Source organism: Brachyistius frenatus, unplaced genomic scaffold (genome assembly GCF_029030835.1).
Source record: "Brachyistius frenatus isolate BFR_SWC_R1_liver_20210118 unplaced genomic scaffold, ASM2903083v1 Contig_152, whole genome shotgun sequence".
In the NCBI taxonomy this organism is placed as follows: domain Eukaryota; kingdom Metazoa; phylum Chordata; class Actinopteri; family Embiotocidae; genus Brachyistius; species Brachyistius frenatus.
Window position 1 is genome coordinate 160,909 of NW_027210751.1, and position 16,673 is coordinate 177,581.

At 41.7% G+C, this 16,673-nt stretch overlaps 1 pseudogene; it reads right to left on the reverse strand.

Annotated features, from left to right (window-relative positions):
- Positions 1-2,747: 2,747 nt before the first annotated feature.
- Positions 2,748-15,229, reverse strand: LOC138631298 (NLR family CARD domain-containing protein 3-like; annotated as a pseudogene).
- Between the last annotated feature and the right edge of the window lie 1,444 nt (positions 15,230-16,673).

The window sequence follows — 16,673 nt, forward strand, 5'->3', positions numbered from 1 at the left end:
GACTCTAAGGCCTTCATTAGGGCAGGTACAAATCAGTCCCCTTTGGGCTGTTCCTTACATTACGTTTACAGAATATGCAGCAAAGGTGTAGCAGCACATAATCAACTGGGCCTTTAGAAAACTTTCCAAGAATACTGTAATTCTGTTGCAATTCAAAGAGGACAGCCTCACAGTGACAGTAACACAAGCAAATTAAAAACAATATCTAATCTATTTTGATCAATTTCTCATCCTCCTGAAATCTAATGCCAGAGAAACTGAACTCTGGTCCAACTTTAAGCACTTAGAATGTTAAATTTATTTTCTCCTTCTGTCTGAAGGACACAAGGTTTGAGATGGACCACACAGGAGTGGTGAGCCTTGACAAAGCAACCAAGGAGAAAACTTATAAAAGACGTTCTGTACACTGAGATGGTTGTTCACACTGTAAATAAAGTTATTAAAACAGATACCATGGTGTCATGAACTGAATTATATGCTGAAAATATGTGACAATAATGACAATCAGTAGGTGATTTCAGGGGTGTCTTGTCCTCCTTGTCAACCTGCCCCACATCAAAACTGAAAACAACAGAAAAGTAAATTAACTTCAGGGCGAACTGTGACACTTTTGAGAAAAATTAAGTTCCAAAACTTGAACATTAAGATTCACATAGTTGTCCAAAGTAAAAAAGTATCACAGTAATATCTAAGCTTAACATTACTTTAAAATATGGATACATTTCCATTTGTTCTACAGAACTGCACTATTTGATAGAAGAGAAGTCAAAATGTTGTTTCTTGCAACAGCATCTGTGCCAAAAACTTTTTTTACAGACTCTAAGTTTTCTATTAACATTCAACAGTCACGCAGGCAGAAATAATTGGAGGTGTGGGAGGTCTGAAAGTGTTCATGCAGCCGTGTATATCCTAATCCTGACTGGATCCAGGAGAAGGTCAGAGGGCTGTGCCTGCTTCAGAGGCCTGGAATCCATTTGATGTACAGGCAGCATGATGACTAACGTGGCTCTGGTTCAAGCTCGTTGAGGACAGGAGGGTCTGCTCGATGACAGCATCCAACATGATCCCTCTGTTATGACAGTGGAGTCTTCATCAGCACAGAGCATGGTGGCTCCTAATCCATTCCATCTATTAGTAATCCTTTCAACTTTCTCTCACATTGCTCTACAGATCAGCCTGACAATAACAAACCCCTGAGCTTATCACACATGGATGCATTCTTCTCCTCTGTACACAATGTTCAAGAAATCCACATTGTGATTTAACTGGCATGAAAACACGAGGGTATCTTCAAATCCTGCAGAGTAGTGCTGACCAGAAATGAGCAAGTAAACATTTTCTGCTGGTAATTCTAGAACATGTTTTCCTCTGAGAGCTACACTGCATGGAAACAACAAGAGAGGTGTATGCTGGAGTGCATCCAGTTCACTCTTACAGAGTCATTTCAGTGTTCATCTTTCAGTCTTATTAGGGCCCGAGCACCGAGAATCGGTGCGAAAGCCCTATTGTATTTCGTAAAGATGTTCTTTTTCTTGGTCGTTCTTATTCTTACGTAAAGTGATTTGCCTTTTTGGAGGGTTTATCATATTCAAAAACTCATGAAAGTGAATACACATATGTCTCCTGGAGAAAAATTTCATATTCTAGTGGAGTCGCAAGTGGGCGCGGCCAAATGGTTCGAGAGCGAACGAGATGCCCCGGCGGCCACATTTACCTAAATTCACGAAATCCGGTGGACACCTAGACGCACAAAAAAGTTACATTGCACCATTACGTCAACTCGACAGGAAGTCCACCATTTTGAATTTAGTTGCCATTTTGGGCGATTCTGACACGTTGTACTTTGTCAAACTCCTCCTAGGGATTTTGTCGGGCTGACTTGAATTTAGGTTCTATGGATAGAAAACATGTTTGGGATTAAATCTTCTTAAAATAATTTGTTTTCGTCGATGTGTGCGCCCGTAAGAGGCAGCCATTTTGAGCGTCTCGCCATGAAACTACGAGTTGCTTTAAATCTTATGTACATGGACCGACCTTCTCCAAACATCACAGGTATGATAACAGCCCCACCCTGAAGACACAATGTGGTAATATTTGCTCATAGTCATAGCGCCCCCTGTTGGCCACTGGAAATTACACTTTTCATACTTTCCCATTCTACGTTGAGCTGATTGATCACATAAACGTAAAGTCGGGTCACAATAACCTAAACATGTAGTTGATGATATATTGAGACATTCGTTCGACTTTGTCAATGGGCGTCGCCGTGACGATGCGGCAAAGTTGGATGTCTCACCGTGACACAGGAAGTTGATGTTTAAGGTCAAGGGATGCTTGAAACCTCACGAAACGTGTGACATACGTCCAGCGTGGTGAGACGATACATCTGATGTGCTTTATCCTGAACAGGATCACGGGGGGGCTGGAGCCTATCCCAGCTCACTTTGGGCGAAGGCAGGGTTCACCTGGACTTGTTGCCAGTCCATCACAGGGCCCACACATAGAGACAGACAGAAACAAAGACCATTCACGCCTAAGCGCAATTTGTAGAACCACCAATTAATCTGAGATGCATGTCTTTGGATGGTGAGAGGAAGCCGGAGTACCTGGAGAGAACCCACGCAACCACAGGGAGAATATGCAAACTCCTCAACAAAAAGGGATAGGCCCGGATTCGAACCCACAACTTTTTTATTGTGAGGCGACAATGCTAAACACTGCACCACTCTGCCTCCCTTGTTACCAAACACAAAAAACACCACACACAGATTTAACAATGGACATCATCAGATCATCATCATCCTCCCGGCCCAGTCAGAGTCTCTGTACACCTGCTGCTGCTTCAACCTCTCTGATCATCAGTCCTGTTCTCCTTCACACACATCATCACCACCATCTGTAGAGAGAAGCAGAGAGAACAGAGGTGAGAACTGAGTGTCTGCAGAGACTCCCTCCATCAGCTGTCAGTCAGTGATGCAGCACATCAGAATAAAGAGCAGCAGAACTTCAGTCCTGTTCAGAGCAGCAGCAGCCTGCTTCCTTATAGCTCTCATGTTAACATGTTGGAGACAACATGCTAAAAGCTCCAAGCTCACAAACCTGCACACGGTTTGAGGAAACAAACTGCTGAGTCATAATTACTGGACTCCAGCAGGTCCAACATGGTTACTAATTTTTATTTCACTCTATTAATCCCCAAGGGGAAATAAAAATCTTCTTCGCTACAGCAGGGGGGCTCTCAGGGGGGAACTGCTGCAGCAGGCTGCCACTAGCGCGGCGCCAGGTAACCTGACCTGAGGTGCATGTTTTTGGATGATGGGAGGAAGCCGGAGAACCTGGAGAGAACCCACGCAAGCACAGGGAGAACATGCAAACTCCGCACAGAAAGGCCCAGGACCGGATTCGAACCCGGAACCTTTTTGCTGTGAGGCGACAATGCTAACCACTGCACCACCGTGCCACCCCATAATGTAATACTTGTTCTGTGATGTGCAGGCTGCAGTCAGACTGATCTCAGATCTGTGACACAGATGAAAGTTATCAGCTGTTCAAGATTGAAATGAGAGAACAAACAGTCTGAGATCAGATGTGATAGATGAGAACCACCGTCTCTCTACTTCCTGTCAGAAACCCTCTACTGACGTCAGTCTGCAGTCATGAACATGAGACATGAATGAGCTGCAGCTGCTGATTAAACAGAGAAGATCTACAACAGTAACAGACAGTAAACTTACTCCAGAGTCTCCAGTCTACATTCTGGACTCTCCAGAAAACCACGCAGCTGCGTTTTTCCTGAATCCTGTAGTTTGTTGTCTCTCAGGTCCAGATGTTTCAGATGGGAGGGTTTGGACTTCAGAGCTGAGACCAGAGAATCACAGCTGGTCTCTGACATATTGCAACCCCTCAATCTGAATAAAGAATAAAAGATGGAGATAAAAATGTAACATCAGTTTTTCCTTTAAAGAGTAAGTCTGTCCTCTGTGATCTGTGACTGTGGATCATCATCATGTCGGTCTTCTACAAACATCATCAGTTACTTCCAAACTCCAGTCAAAGATTCCATGTAACTTCAGTTTCAGTAACTCTTCACTGATTTTCTCTGCATGGATGAAATCCATCACAAACCCAGCAGAGGGACAGACGACTGAGAACAACGTTGGTTCTTTGACTTCCTGTCCCTCCACTGCAGCTCACACAGGAAACACAGCGACTGGATCTGTGATCAGACTGCTGAGGACACGGATCACTGTCAGCTTTACATGTTCACACACAACATGGCTGTGGATGATGTCGTCCATCTGGTACCGCTGGAGTCAGGTGATCAGAGGATTTCTTCCCAGACAGAGTGGACAGGAGGGAGGACTGCTGACAGGTCTTTTCATGTCCATATGGACATGTGAGTGTTGTATTCAAACATGTGTGAACCTGTGTGCTCAGACAAACATGCAGACGCTTTATTATTTGGTTTCAGTTTCAGTCTGAAGGTCTGAAGCTCATCAGGACTTTTCTGAAAGTTCTGAAGTTTATACCTGAAGTTTATTTGTGCTCAGAAATCTCCAACATGAACTAAAGTGTGACACATGAACAGAGAAGAACTGCAGCAGCAGCAGTGAACTGACCTCAGAGTCTCCAGTCGACAGTTCGGACTCTCCAGGCCAGCAGCCAGCAGCTTCACTCCTGAATCCTTCAGGTCGTTGTAACTCAGGTCCAGATGTGTCAGGTGGGAGGGGTAGGACTTCAGAGCTGAGGCCACGACTTCACAGTGAGTCTCTGAGAGTCCACATCGTATTAATCTGTGATGAGAGAATAACAAAAGTGTGTTATTATAAAAGCAGCAATCAGCGTTATAAACAATTCAGTTTGATTTATTTAACACCAAATCAGAACTTTATTCATCTCAGGGCTCTTTAACACAGTAAAACAGAACATCCCGCAGAACATCCCAGAGAGGAACCCAACAGTTTAACATGAGCGACAGCTGGAAGGAAAAACCCTTTAACAGGAAGAGCCACCAACAGAACCAGAACCAGAGGTGGAGAACATCTGCCTCGACCGGTTCTTCTGTTCTTATTTACATTTTACAGTGTCCCAACTTTTTAGGCAATGGGGTTGTATCTGGAGAGACCGGCTTCCCCTGAAGATCTCTCTGTTATTATTGATGCTGCATCACAGATGTTACAAGCTGTTGTGATGCTTTCTTTTTAATATTATTAGATAGATAGACAGACAGACAGACAGACAGACAGACAGACAGACAGACAGACAGACAGATAGATAGATAGATAGATAGATAGATAGATAGATAGATAGATAGATAGATAGATAGATAGATAGATAGATAGATAGATAGATAGATAGATAGATAGATAGATAGATAGATAGATAGATAGATAGATAGATAGATACTTTATTAATTCCTCAAAGGGAATTTTTTAATGGTACAGCACCACATACAGGGCAAAGCAATAAAAATGATAAAAAAATAAAGGTAGTAAAAAATATTTTAAAAAATAGAATAATATTAAATTAAACTAAACAAAACAAAGCAAAACAATAATGCAATGAATTAAAATAAAACAAACAAACAACCAGAGGTGATTTATTGTATAGTCTGATTGCAGTGGGCAGGAATGATCTCCTGTATCGGTCCTTGTGACAGTAGCTGGATGAGTCTATTGGAGAACGTGCTCCGCTGTCCCTGCAGTAAGTGGTGGAGAGGGTGGTCAGGGTTATCCAATATGGATAATAGTTTGTTGATGTTGGTCTTCCAGTTCAGTCTGTTGTCATGGAGACACCCAGGTACTTGTACTCCTCAACCATGTCCACCTCCTCTCCCAGAACTCTCAGCGGTTGTGGAGCCGTCGTCTTCCTCCTGAAGTCGACCACCATCTCTCTGGTCTTGGCCACGTTCAGAAATAGCTGATTTCTAACAGCCTACTCCACAAAGTCCTCCACTACTGCCCTGTACTCCTCCTCCCGTCCATTCCTTATACACCCGACCACTGCAGAGTCATCAGAGAATTTCTGCAGGTGACATGACCCTGAGTTGTACTGGAAGTCAGTGGTGTATAAGGTGAACAGGAAGGGAGACAGAACAGTTCCTGTTAGTTCAGAACCGTAACATAGCGCTGATAGGATAAGAATCAAACCCACAGTCAGACAAAACAAGGCTTGGACCCAAATCTGAGTTTTACTTGCAGCAAGGGAAGTCCGTGCAGGGTCTTAGAGTTGTAAGCTCTTCACCTGGCATCAGCCAACTCCGAATCAGACTTCCCTCTTTGCTCCTTTTATTGTATGTATGGGGTTACAAAACATCACGTGATTTCATTACTATAGATAAGGTCACATGTTGTGTACCGTGAGTGCATAGGGGTTCAATGCTCTTTGCACCCTATATGAGTATGTTTGCTTTTAATCAATGTGTGTGCTAAACTAGATAAGCCAGTTCCTTTGTTGCAAGAGAGGAACTCGTGGTTTGTGTATGTAGTAGTGACCTTTCAGCTACAGTTATCTACATAGACTAACGGAAACTTTTTACACATAACAGTAACTTAATTTACACACTGACAATGAGTTACTATTTTTCCTAACAGTTCCCTGTGGAGCTCCAGTAACACTGACCACCGTATCAGACAGCACACTGCCCAGACGGACAAACTGTGGTCTGTCTGTCAGGTAGTCAGTGATCCAGGAGACGGTGGACGTGTCCACCCCCACCACCCGCAGCTTCTCACTCAGCAGCAGTGGTTGGGTGGTGTTAAATGCACTGGAGAAATCAAAGAAAGTGATTCTCACAGAGTCACCGGTTCCATCCAGGTGAGACTGAGCTCGTTGCAGCAGGTAGATGATGGCATCGTCCACTCCCACCTGAGGTTGGTACGTAAATTGCAGAGGGTCCAGTGAAGATTTCACCAGCTTTCGGGTTGACAGCCTTCACGTCTCCACATGTCAGAGTTCAGCTCTCCATCCTGACACAAACTGAGCTCTCTGTTCATGACACCATGTGACAGCTGACGTAACACAAAGGATCAGAGCTGAATCACTTTGTACATGCTTCCATTAGGAGATGTCATCAGGAAGCACTGCATAAACTTCCATTGTTATGCAGATGACACTCAGCTATATCTTTCTATAAAACCAGCTGAAACAAATCAGTGAGTAAAACTTAAAGAGTGTCTGAAAGACATAAAGGCCTGGATGACCAAAAACTTCCTGCTTCTAAATTCAGGCAAAACGGAAGTTATTGTACTTGGTCCTAAACACCTCAGAAACTCTTTCTGTAATCACTTAGTTACTTTTGATGACATTGTTCTGGCCTCCAGAACCACTGTGAGGAACCTTGAAGTCATCTTTGATGAGGATTTGTCCTTTAGACACCGTATAAAAGCAAATCTCCAGAACTGCCTTCTTTCATCTACGTAATATTAATAAAATCAGGAAAATCCTTCGTCAGCGTGATGCAGAAAAACTCATTCAAGCATTTGTTACTTTCAAGCTGGATTATTGTAATTCCTTGTTGTCATCATCCTGACAGAGATCTTCTCTCTCGCTGGTCTACTTGTGGATCCTAGCGTTTCCAGAAGTGGAATGGGAGGCAGAGCTTCAGTTTTCAGGCTCCTCTCCTGTGGAACCAGCTCCCAGTTTGTGTTCGAGGGGCAGAAACCCTCTCTAGCTTTAAGGTTAGACTCAAAACGTTCCTTTTTGATAAAGCTTATAGTTAGGGCTGCTTAGGTAGACCTGAACCATCCTACAGTTATGCTGTTATAGGCCGAGGCTGCTGGGGGACCTCGTTACGCACTGAGCTTCTTTCTTCTCACTCTTTCACTCTCTATAACTCATGTCTCACCATCACATCTCATTAACTTCATGCTTTCTCTCTCCCATAGTTTTTGCTTATTGTCTGTTGCCTCCATTCAGTTCACTCGCTCGCGTAGTTTCTGTTCTTTCTTTTCCAGATGTCCCGTCATGGAGCTGCATGTCTCTGCTCTGCGCTTGTCGTCTCCACCAACAGTTCTTCTCTTGTATCTCTATGCTGTCCTTTTCTCTCTCTGCTCTCCTCTCACACCCCAACCGGTCGAGGCAGATGCTCCGCCCACCGCTGAGCCTGGTTCTGTCAGAGGTTTCTTTCTGTTAAGAGGAGTTTTTCTAACCTATGTGGTAATTGTTGAATTGTTGTTTTTTTCTGTAAAATATTGTAAAGTCTTGCTGGAAGAACTTTAATGGGTTAAATGCCATGAAATAACCTGTGTTGTGATTTGGTGCTATATAAATAAAATTGAATTGAATACAGCTCAGTGTCATCAATACCCATCAATTCAAAACGGATGGATCGGTCCGACTGGAACATCCCAACTAATGATGTACTGAGAAAAGAAAGGTTCAGAAATCATGTAAAAATACCTGTAAATCAACAGAAGAACAGTTTGATCATCATTTGAATCATCACAGCTTTTTAAACAACACAACTGACCGGTCAGCTGTTTAAACTAAAGAAATACATCCTGTGTGTCTGTGAAGAACCAAACTACTGATCTGACTGATAACATTAATGATCACATGTGGACTTACCGAGCCGTCCTGCAGTTCCTCACAGCTGGGATCAGTCTCAGTTGTCCCTCATCTGATGTGTTGTACTTCTCCAGGTCAAACTCATCCAGAACCTCCTCTGACATCTGCAGCATGGAGGCCAGACCTGAGCAGTGGATCTCAGAGAGTTTCTTCTTTGATCTGTTCTCTGACTTGAGGAAGTCTTGGATCTCCTGATGGACTGAGAGGTTGTTCATCTCCATCAGACAGTGGAATATGTTGATGCTTCTGTCTGGAGAGATGTCATAACTGTTCATTTCCTTCAGATACTTGGTGGCTCTCTGGATGATCTCTGGACCACTCTCTTTCTGATCCAGCAGGCTTCCTAAGAGTCTCCGGTTGGACTTCAGAATGAGGCCATGAAGGAAGCGAACAAACAGGTCCAGGTGACCATTCTGACTTTGGAGGGATTTTTCCATGGCTTTCAACAGGAAGTCATCCAGAGATGAGTCTTTGTAGTCTTCTCCCAGGAAGCGCTGCAGCACCTCTGTGTTCCTGGTGGTTTTACAGTGGAACATGTAGACTGCAGCCAGAAACTCCTGAACGCTCAGATGAACAAAGCAGTAGACTACAGAAGATCACACACTCTCTCTTGAAGATCTCTGTACAAACTCCTGAGTGCACCGAGGCCTCTGTGACGTCCAGACTGCACCGCTGCAGGTCTTCTTGGTAGAACATGATGTTTCCTTCCACAGCTGGTGGAGACAGGATCCTTCAGGACGTCCTTACACAGAACACAGCAGGACAGCTGCTGGTCCTCAGAGACATTCCTCCTCTTCGTCACACCCCTCCTGTAAACACATTTCATGATCACGAAAATATTTTGCTGATTGTTGTTAAAATCAGGATTTAACATGTCTGTCAGAAGCTCAGAGGACACAGAGGACAGTGAAAGTGAAGCTACTTTTCTGTTTGAATTCAGCATTCGGTCTGTGATGAAGATGATGCTTCCTTCTATTTCCACTGTCCTGTGTTCAGAAACTCATGAACTGCTCTCTCTGTCTTATTAAACACTGTGATCTGCCTGCAGTTTTCTATGGATACAAACACTTTGATTGCTGAAGTTACTTCACAGCATGAACATCCCACCACAGACAGGTGTCCTTCACTGTTTTCCAGTCGCTCTGATAGAAGCCTGGGTTACAAAAAATTTGAGAGGAGCTCGAAAAAGCTGTGACACAGAGCAGTGGTGCTTCTGGTTGCTGTTTTTGTTCATCATCAGGGTTCAAGCCACATCGGGACCGAACACAATTGTTTCTGTGCCGGGTTATTTTTATCTTTGAACCTTTATTAGTGTAAATGCTGCTACAGTTCGCTCACTTACAGCTACAGAAACAATCAAACTATCAAAATGTTCAGCTCTTTCGGGACAATGGTGCATTTACTTTTCATTTGGATAGGCGTTGTAAATATGAAAATATTAAGCATTTTCCATAAAATCTTTGCCACTGGTTTATTTCCAGGCTTTTTGATTTCATTTTTAGTTTTCTCAAAACCATACTTGATGTATGATTATGTTTTTGGACCAGTTTTTGGTTTATAATGGGTGTGTATTGTGTCTTCTAGAGTTGACAGCTCAAGAAGTCTTTAGAGAATTTTCTCTCCAACTGGAGACCAGGGCCATAATTTTCACTCTACAGGCATCATTTCTTCAACTAATGTAGGAAAAAGGCTCTTCTTCCACACAGTGGGCCGGTCTTAACCAACAGACTTCCACTTTGTTCAGAAAACGCCTCAATGACAGGAACCTCTTCCACTCTGCCATTCACTGCCATACAAAAATCACAGCTGGAACTTCATTCAACAGCAGAAATTACAGCTTTTTAAATTCATGATGAAATCCTGATTTGTGCACCAAGAATATAAAAAATGCACACATCTGTATGGCCAGGTTGTGAGATGCTCACAGTTTGCTCATTTTGGAGATAAAAGGTCCAGTTTTGACTTTAAAAGTACTTCTTAGTGAGAAGAGAGATCCCCTGTTTGCCAGTGTCTCTGTCTTCTGTATGATGCAGCTGTAGAAAGTTTAGTCATCAGCTCTGTTCTGCTGTCTATCGTTTATTCTGATTTTTACTTTGTTCTAACTTTTAAGCTTTTCAACCATTGTGCATCACTTTGAAATAAACTAGTAACTAAGAGGAAAAAGTTATCTGCTTCAAAACATGACATAAAATATGTATAGATAACATTTTCATAGAGTTTATTTTTTAAACAAAATCCGTCCTGATCAAAACTAGCAAATGTTCATACATTCATATGTAATTATACCCTTTAAAAGTTTTCTCTTATAATACAATATTACTATATTGTGCCATGAAACTGAAGCAAAAATACAAGATCACAAGCCAACTTATAGGTAAGGCTGTTCATTCCTACATGCTGACAGGTAATGCAGCAAACCTCAGTTACTGTTACAATCCAGAGGGGGGCAGCAGAAGACCATTTCTGATTTATGTTTTCTTTCACAATGTTAGCAGGAACATTTTGTGTCGAAAGTGTCCATGTCTGCATAAGTATGATGTGATCGTCAAGTGATTTAGAAGCATGCCACATGACGACTAGAACTCTTCGCCAGAAATTTCTGGTTTGATACCACGTTGTGGCCACTGTTTCTTGCATGTTATTCCATTTTATTTCCTCTCTCTCTGTATTGGTGTGACCTTGTGTAGAAGGCTTCTCCAAAACATTACGCAGGTTCGATACCAGCTTGGGCCAATCTTTCATGTATATACATGCACATCTGCAGTACATCTGCATCCAATCACAAGCTACTTTGGCAATGATTGCCGCTTTGTATAACCAATGAGATTCTGAACAGAGGATATTTGTCTTTAAGGGGCGATTCTTCCAGCTTCCTAACTCTGGCTGTCAAGATGGTAATCCTCCACTCTCTTCCCGTGTGTTTGGGCAGAAATACGTTTGGATAGCTGATTTTTAAGAGTTTTATCATGAAAACGATGCCAGATGGACCTTTTATAAACTTTATAGTACTCATATGTGTTATTGTAAATAGTTTGATCTGTTCTTTCTTTATATAAATTACATTTTCCACCATATTACTCGGTATGTCTCCATCTTCTTTGGAAATGCCTGGACATACACTGAAAAGAACATGTGTAAAACATTATTTTTCTGTATTATTGTTATCATCTTTCAATCTGGATGAGGTCAGACTTTATACTGTAGCCTCATTGTGTTTTCCAGCTAATACCTCATAGCTTCAGTCATTTACAGGAACTTTTTACAAAAATATTCAGGCAAGAATAAAAAAAATCTTCTATTTTAGTGTGTTCAAACTTGTATAAGTCAGTGCCAGTAACACTCTGACTGTTGGGGACAAAACTTCAGAGTGTTTCCTTTCAAACGAGACCAAACTCATACTTCTACTACAAATGGTTAAAAAACAGTTTTCATTTTACTTTGGGTCTGCCTTGATCAGACGTTTTGATAAGCCTGAGGCTGCACTTTCACTTTTGAGTGCCGAAGTCAAATCAGCACTCAAACTACGGTAGTAACAAGTTTGAGCGAGCAGAAGGGAGAATATAAAATACCGGGCAGCATTTGGGACACAGAGAGGGACAGACCCGAGGTAGCACATCTGTGAAGATCTGACTGAAACTGGAGTAGCGAATGAAAGTAGAAATGTGAGGCTGTTGAGTTCAAATTCGTTAACGTAACATTTAACTGGGAAAACTTTGCTAAAGAGGACGGAGGACAGAGGACAGACCAGAGACTGTGTAGTGACTGATAACGAGGACTGATGGCTGTTCTTCATCCTGTTGAAACTTCACTCTCTTAACAGAAAGCTACACAGCAATACCACAAGCCAGGAATCATGCTGCCAATCAGACTATGATGAATGGAAACTGCACTAGTGATTACGAATACTATAGTTTACAATCAAAAAAATGAAAATGTGAAAACTTGGTATATGTTTCCATTCCACCAGCTCTGCTTTACTTTTAGCTAAATGAGCTGCTTCCTTCTGTCAAGCACAAAAGATCTTGAACCCACAGATTGCCTGATGTAGCTTTATCTCTTTTGAGTTTTTTCTGTTGTCTCAGGCCCTGACATCTGCATGGAGGTCCGCAGTAAAGATGGGACCACCCTCCAGTAAAGATGGGACCACCCTCCAGTAGACAGAATCTATCTGAGCACTTTGATCCATTGAGTTGATTTCTGATAGCTAAATTTATCCAATTCTAAATTCATAATCTCTCATTTTCATCAGGAACTAGCTCCGTTATTAATAATCTATTATTATTATTATTATCATTAATAACTATTATTCACTGTTAGCTCAGAAATCCTGTTCATCACATCCATGATCCATACACTACAATATATATTCATATAGTTTATTCTTGGTGTAAATATTGTTCAATAAATATCCTTATTTCGACAAAGCACTTGTTTTTGTGTATTTCCTGGAAGATATTAAAAGAAAATCCCTGAATGTAGAACTCACGTTTCAGACTATGTTGACTGATCACATTTTTAATATATAAAATGTAAATCTTGAGTCTTTGTAATTAACAGAAAGTGGTGCCCCGAATATGAACCGGTACAAACAAAAGTCTCTTACTGTGAGTCTGAAGGTCCTGGTTCACCACTGAAGATTGGAGGATCATCTTTGGACCGATCACTCTTCATGGACAGACAGATGGATCCTGGAGACTCCTCTCGGTCCTCCTCTTCCTCCATTAAAACACTCATCTTCAGTCAGTCTGAGAAGGAAAGCAGCAACACTTGACTGTGAGCTCAGAACACCAACATCATCAGAAACCAGAGGAAGTCTGGTTTCCCTGTTTCTGGAGATGTAAGGTGATTTAGAGGCGGCGGTCATCTGACTAAAAACTACTCACAACCTCATTTGGACCGTTATCATGACCATATTTATTCATAAATTCTCATTTTGAATCTGATGGCAGCAACACGTTTCTAAAAAGTTGGGACAGGGTCATGTTCACCACTGAACTGCATCAGCTCTTCTTTTAACAACACTCTGTAAACGTTTAGGAACTGAGAGACCAGTTTCTGGAGTTTTTAAATATTGTCCCATTCTAGGCTGACATAGGATTTCAGCTGCAACAGTTCAGGGTTTCCTTTGTCGTATTTTTCATTTCACGATGCTCCAAATGTTTTCAATGATTGACAGGTCTGGACTACAGGATGTCAGTTTATCAGCGGACTCTTCTACAACGGAGCCATGCTGTTGGAATACGTGCAGAATGTGGTTGGACGTTGTTCTGCTGAAATAAACAAGACCTTCCCTGAAAGAGACGTTGTCTGGATGGCAGCATATGTTGCTCCAAAACCTGAATATATCATTCAGCATTAATGCTTCCTTCCAGATGTTCAAGCTACCCATGTCATGTGTACTAATGCATCCCTGTACCGTCACAGATGCTGGCTTTTTAACTGAGCGCTGATAACAAGCTGGATGGTCCCTCTCCTCTTTTACCTGGAGGATGCAGCGTCCATGATTTCCAAACAGAATCTCAGATTGTGATCCATCAGACCTCAGGACAGTTGTCCACCTCACCTCAGTCCATCTTCAGTGATCTCGGTCCAGAGAAGGCGGCGGTGTTTCTGGATCATGTTTCTATCTGGTTTCTTCTTTGGAGAGTTTTAACCTGCATTTGTGGACGCAGCGATGAACTGTGTTCACAGATGATGGTTTTCACAAGTGTTCCTGAGCCCATGCAGTGATTTTCATCATAGAATAGTGTCTGTTTTAATGCAGTGCTGCCTGAAGATCACCACCATCCAATATTGGTTTTCAGCCTTGTCCCTTCTGTTCAGAGATTTCTCCAGATTCTCTGAATCTTTTAATTATATTATGAACCGTAGACGATGAAATCCACTAATTCTTTGTAGTTGTACTATGAGGAACATCATTCGGAAATGATCTTTTTATACACAATCATGTTACTGATCTGTTGCCAGGTAACATAATTAGTTGTCAAATGCTCCACCAGGTGTTTTTTTTTAACGTTACACAACTTTTCCAGTCTTTTGTTGACCCCGTCACAACTTTTTGAGATGTGTTGCTGCCTTCAAATTCAAAATGAACATATATTTTAAATAAAACAATACCATTTCTCAGTTTCAACATTTGATATGTTGTCTTCGGCCTATTTTTAATTAAATAGATAAATAAATACGTGTAGTGTATGTATTTACAGAAGGTGGACACTACTGTAGTGGTGTGGTGTTATACAAACGGAGTGTCACAGGGTATTTTATTTTGAAAATAGATATTCCTCCATCCTGCGGGTGACGTTAAACAAAGACTCACGTGTCTCTTGTAAATATACCATCTATTGGCTGCAGCAGGACTTTACCGTAACTACACTACTTCAGGAGCAACGACAATCACACGGTATTCATTCGAATCTGACTTCTGTCTGTGACGCAGTTTCAGAGTTCAGAGCAGTTGCAGTTGGAGCCTCTGAATCCAACTGATCAGCTCATTCTTCCCTTCGACCACCGGAAGAGACTCCGACAGTAACATAATCATCATATTCTGTTCAAACTCACCCTGCCTCATGTTCAGCTTTCTCCCGCTTGCTCTGTCGACTCAAAATGGAGGTTGAACTTCATAGTTTCACTTTCGCGAGGCACTCCCTTATCTAACGTGCGTGCGCGCGCGCGCGTGTGTGTGCGTGTGTGTGTGTGTGTGTGTGTGTGGGGGGGGGGGGGGGTCATTTGTTGCATGTTCAATGCAAGTTGTCATCGATCAATTTTTTTTCCGTCATTTAGGGAAATGACAGATAAAAACACATTTTTTTATGAAAGACCTGAGTACATGGGGAGGGCTAAATTATGACAGTCTAGACACACACTAGGTTGTATTGTGAGTATTTTATAACAACATAAAAGTAATATAACAATAATAATATTGGACTAATGACAGTAGTTTATATGCACAGCGAGGGAACCGTTAACGCGGTCACTTCACGATCTGCGGCTCCTTTTTGATCTTCAGTGGCCACATCCAAAAGTTTACAGTGAACACAGTGAGAACAGAACGAGAAGAAGGACTCGATGGGGATTTTGTTCCCGATTTGAATCTGTGACTTCTGAACGTCTGTGACGCAGTTTCAGAGTTCAGAGCAGTTGATCAGCTGGAGCCTCTGAATCCACAGATCTATCCAGCTGATCAGCTCATTCTTCCCTCCGACCACCGGAAGAGACTCCGACAGTAACACAATAATCAAGTTTTGTTAAAAGTCACCCTGCCTCCAAAATGAAGTCTGAACCGCAAGACTTCAACTTTCAGTGGTCACTTCCTTTATCTAATGTTGTGTGTGCGCGTGCGGTGTGTGTGTGTGTGTGTGTGTTGGACAAGGTTTCATAAATACAAAACTAAAACCGTCTTCAAATCAAATGACGTTTATTTATGGAGTGACTATAAGTTATAGTAAAAGGCACAAAAAACAATGAATGTCAACAATAAAAAAAAAGCATCTCCATTAGAACATGTGCACAACATGAGACAAAGACAGAGTAGAACTTGTACAACCCTGTTTCTAAAATAGTTGGCACGGTGTGTAAAATGTAAAGAAAAATAATATGATTATTTGTAAATCATGTAAATAAATATTTAATGGAAAATGACAAGGGAAGGTTTTTTCAGGACTACTTTTGCTTTCCCTCGCAGTACTTTTCTTCTTCTATATAACACTATACAGCTGTAACACTCAGATACTACGGGAATTAGAGATGATGTGACAAGTTAATGCATTTAATGCTCCTTAGGCAGATCCCCGACCGTGTTCAGCATCTTGTTGTGAGCAGACCATTAAAAACTAATGTGTCCCGACCGTAAAAATCAAGGAAGGAAGTCATCTACTCATTCGTTGCTTTCAGTTCGGCGCTTGAGGGGCAGGTTGAAGGAAAATGAGTCATAATTGAAAACAATTGAATCTTGTCTCATCTTTATGTTATGTCTTTATTTTAATTTTTTTTGGATAAGAATATCAATAAGTATCAGTTCAGATAAGTGGTATTGGTATTGATATTCCCCAACCCACCCAAAGTTTATTTATTTATTTTTTTGTCTTGTTTTTCTCTGTTGTCTC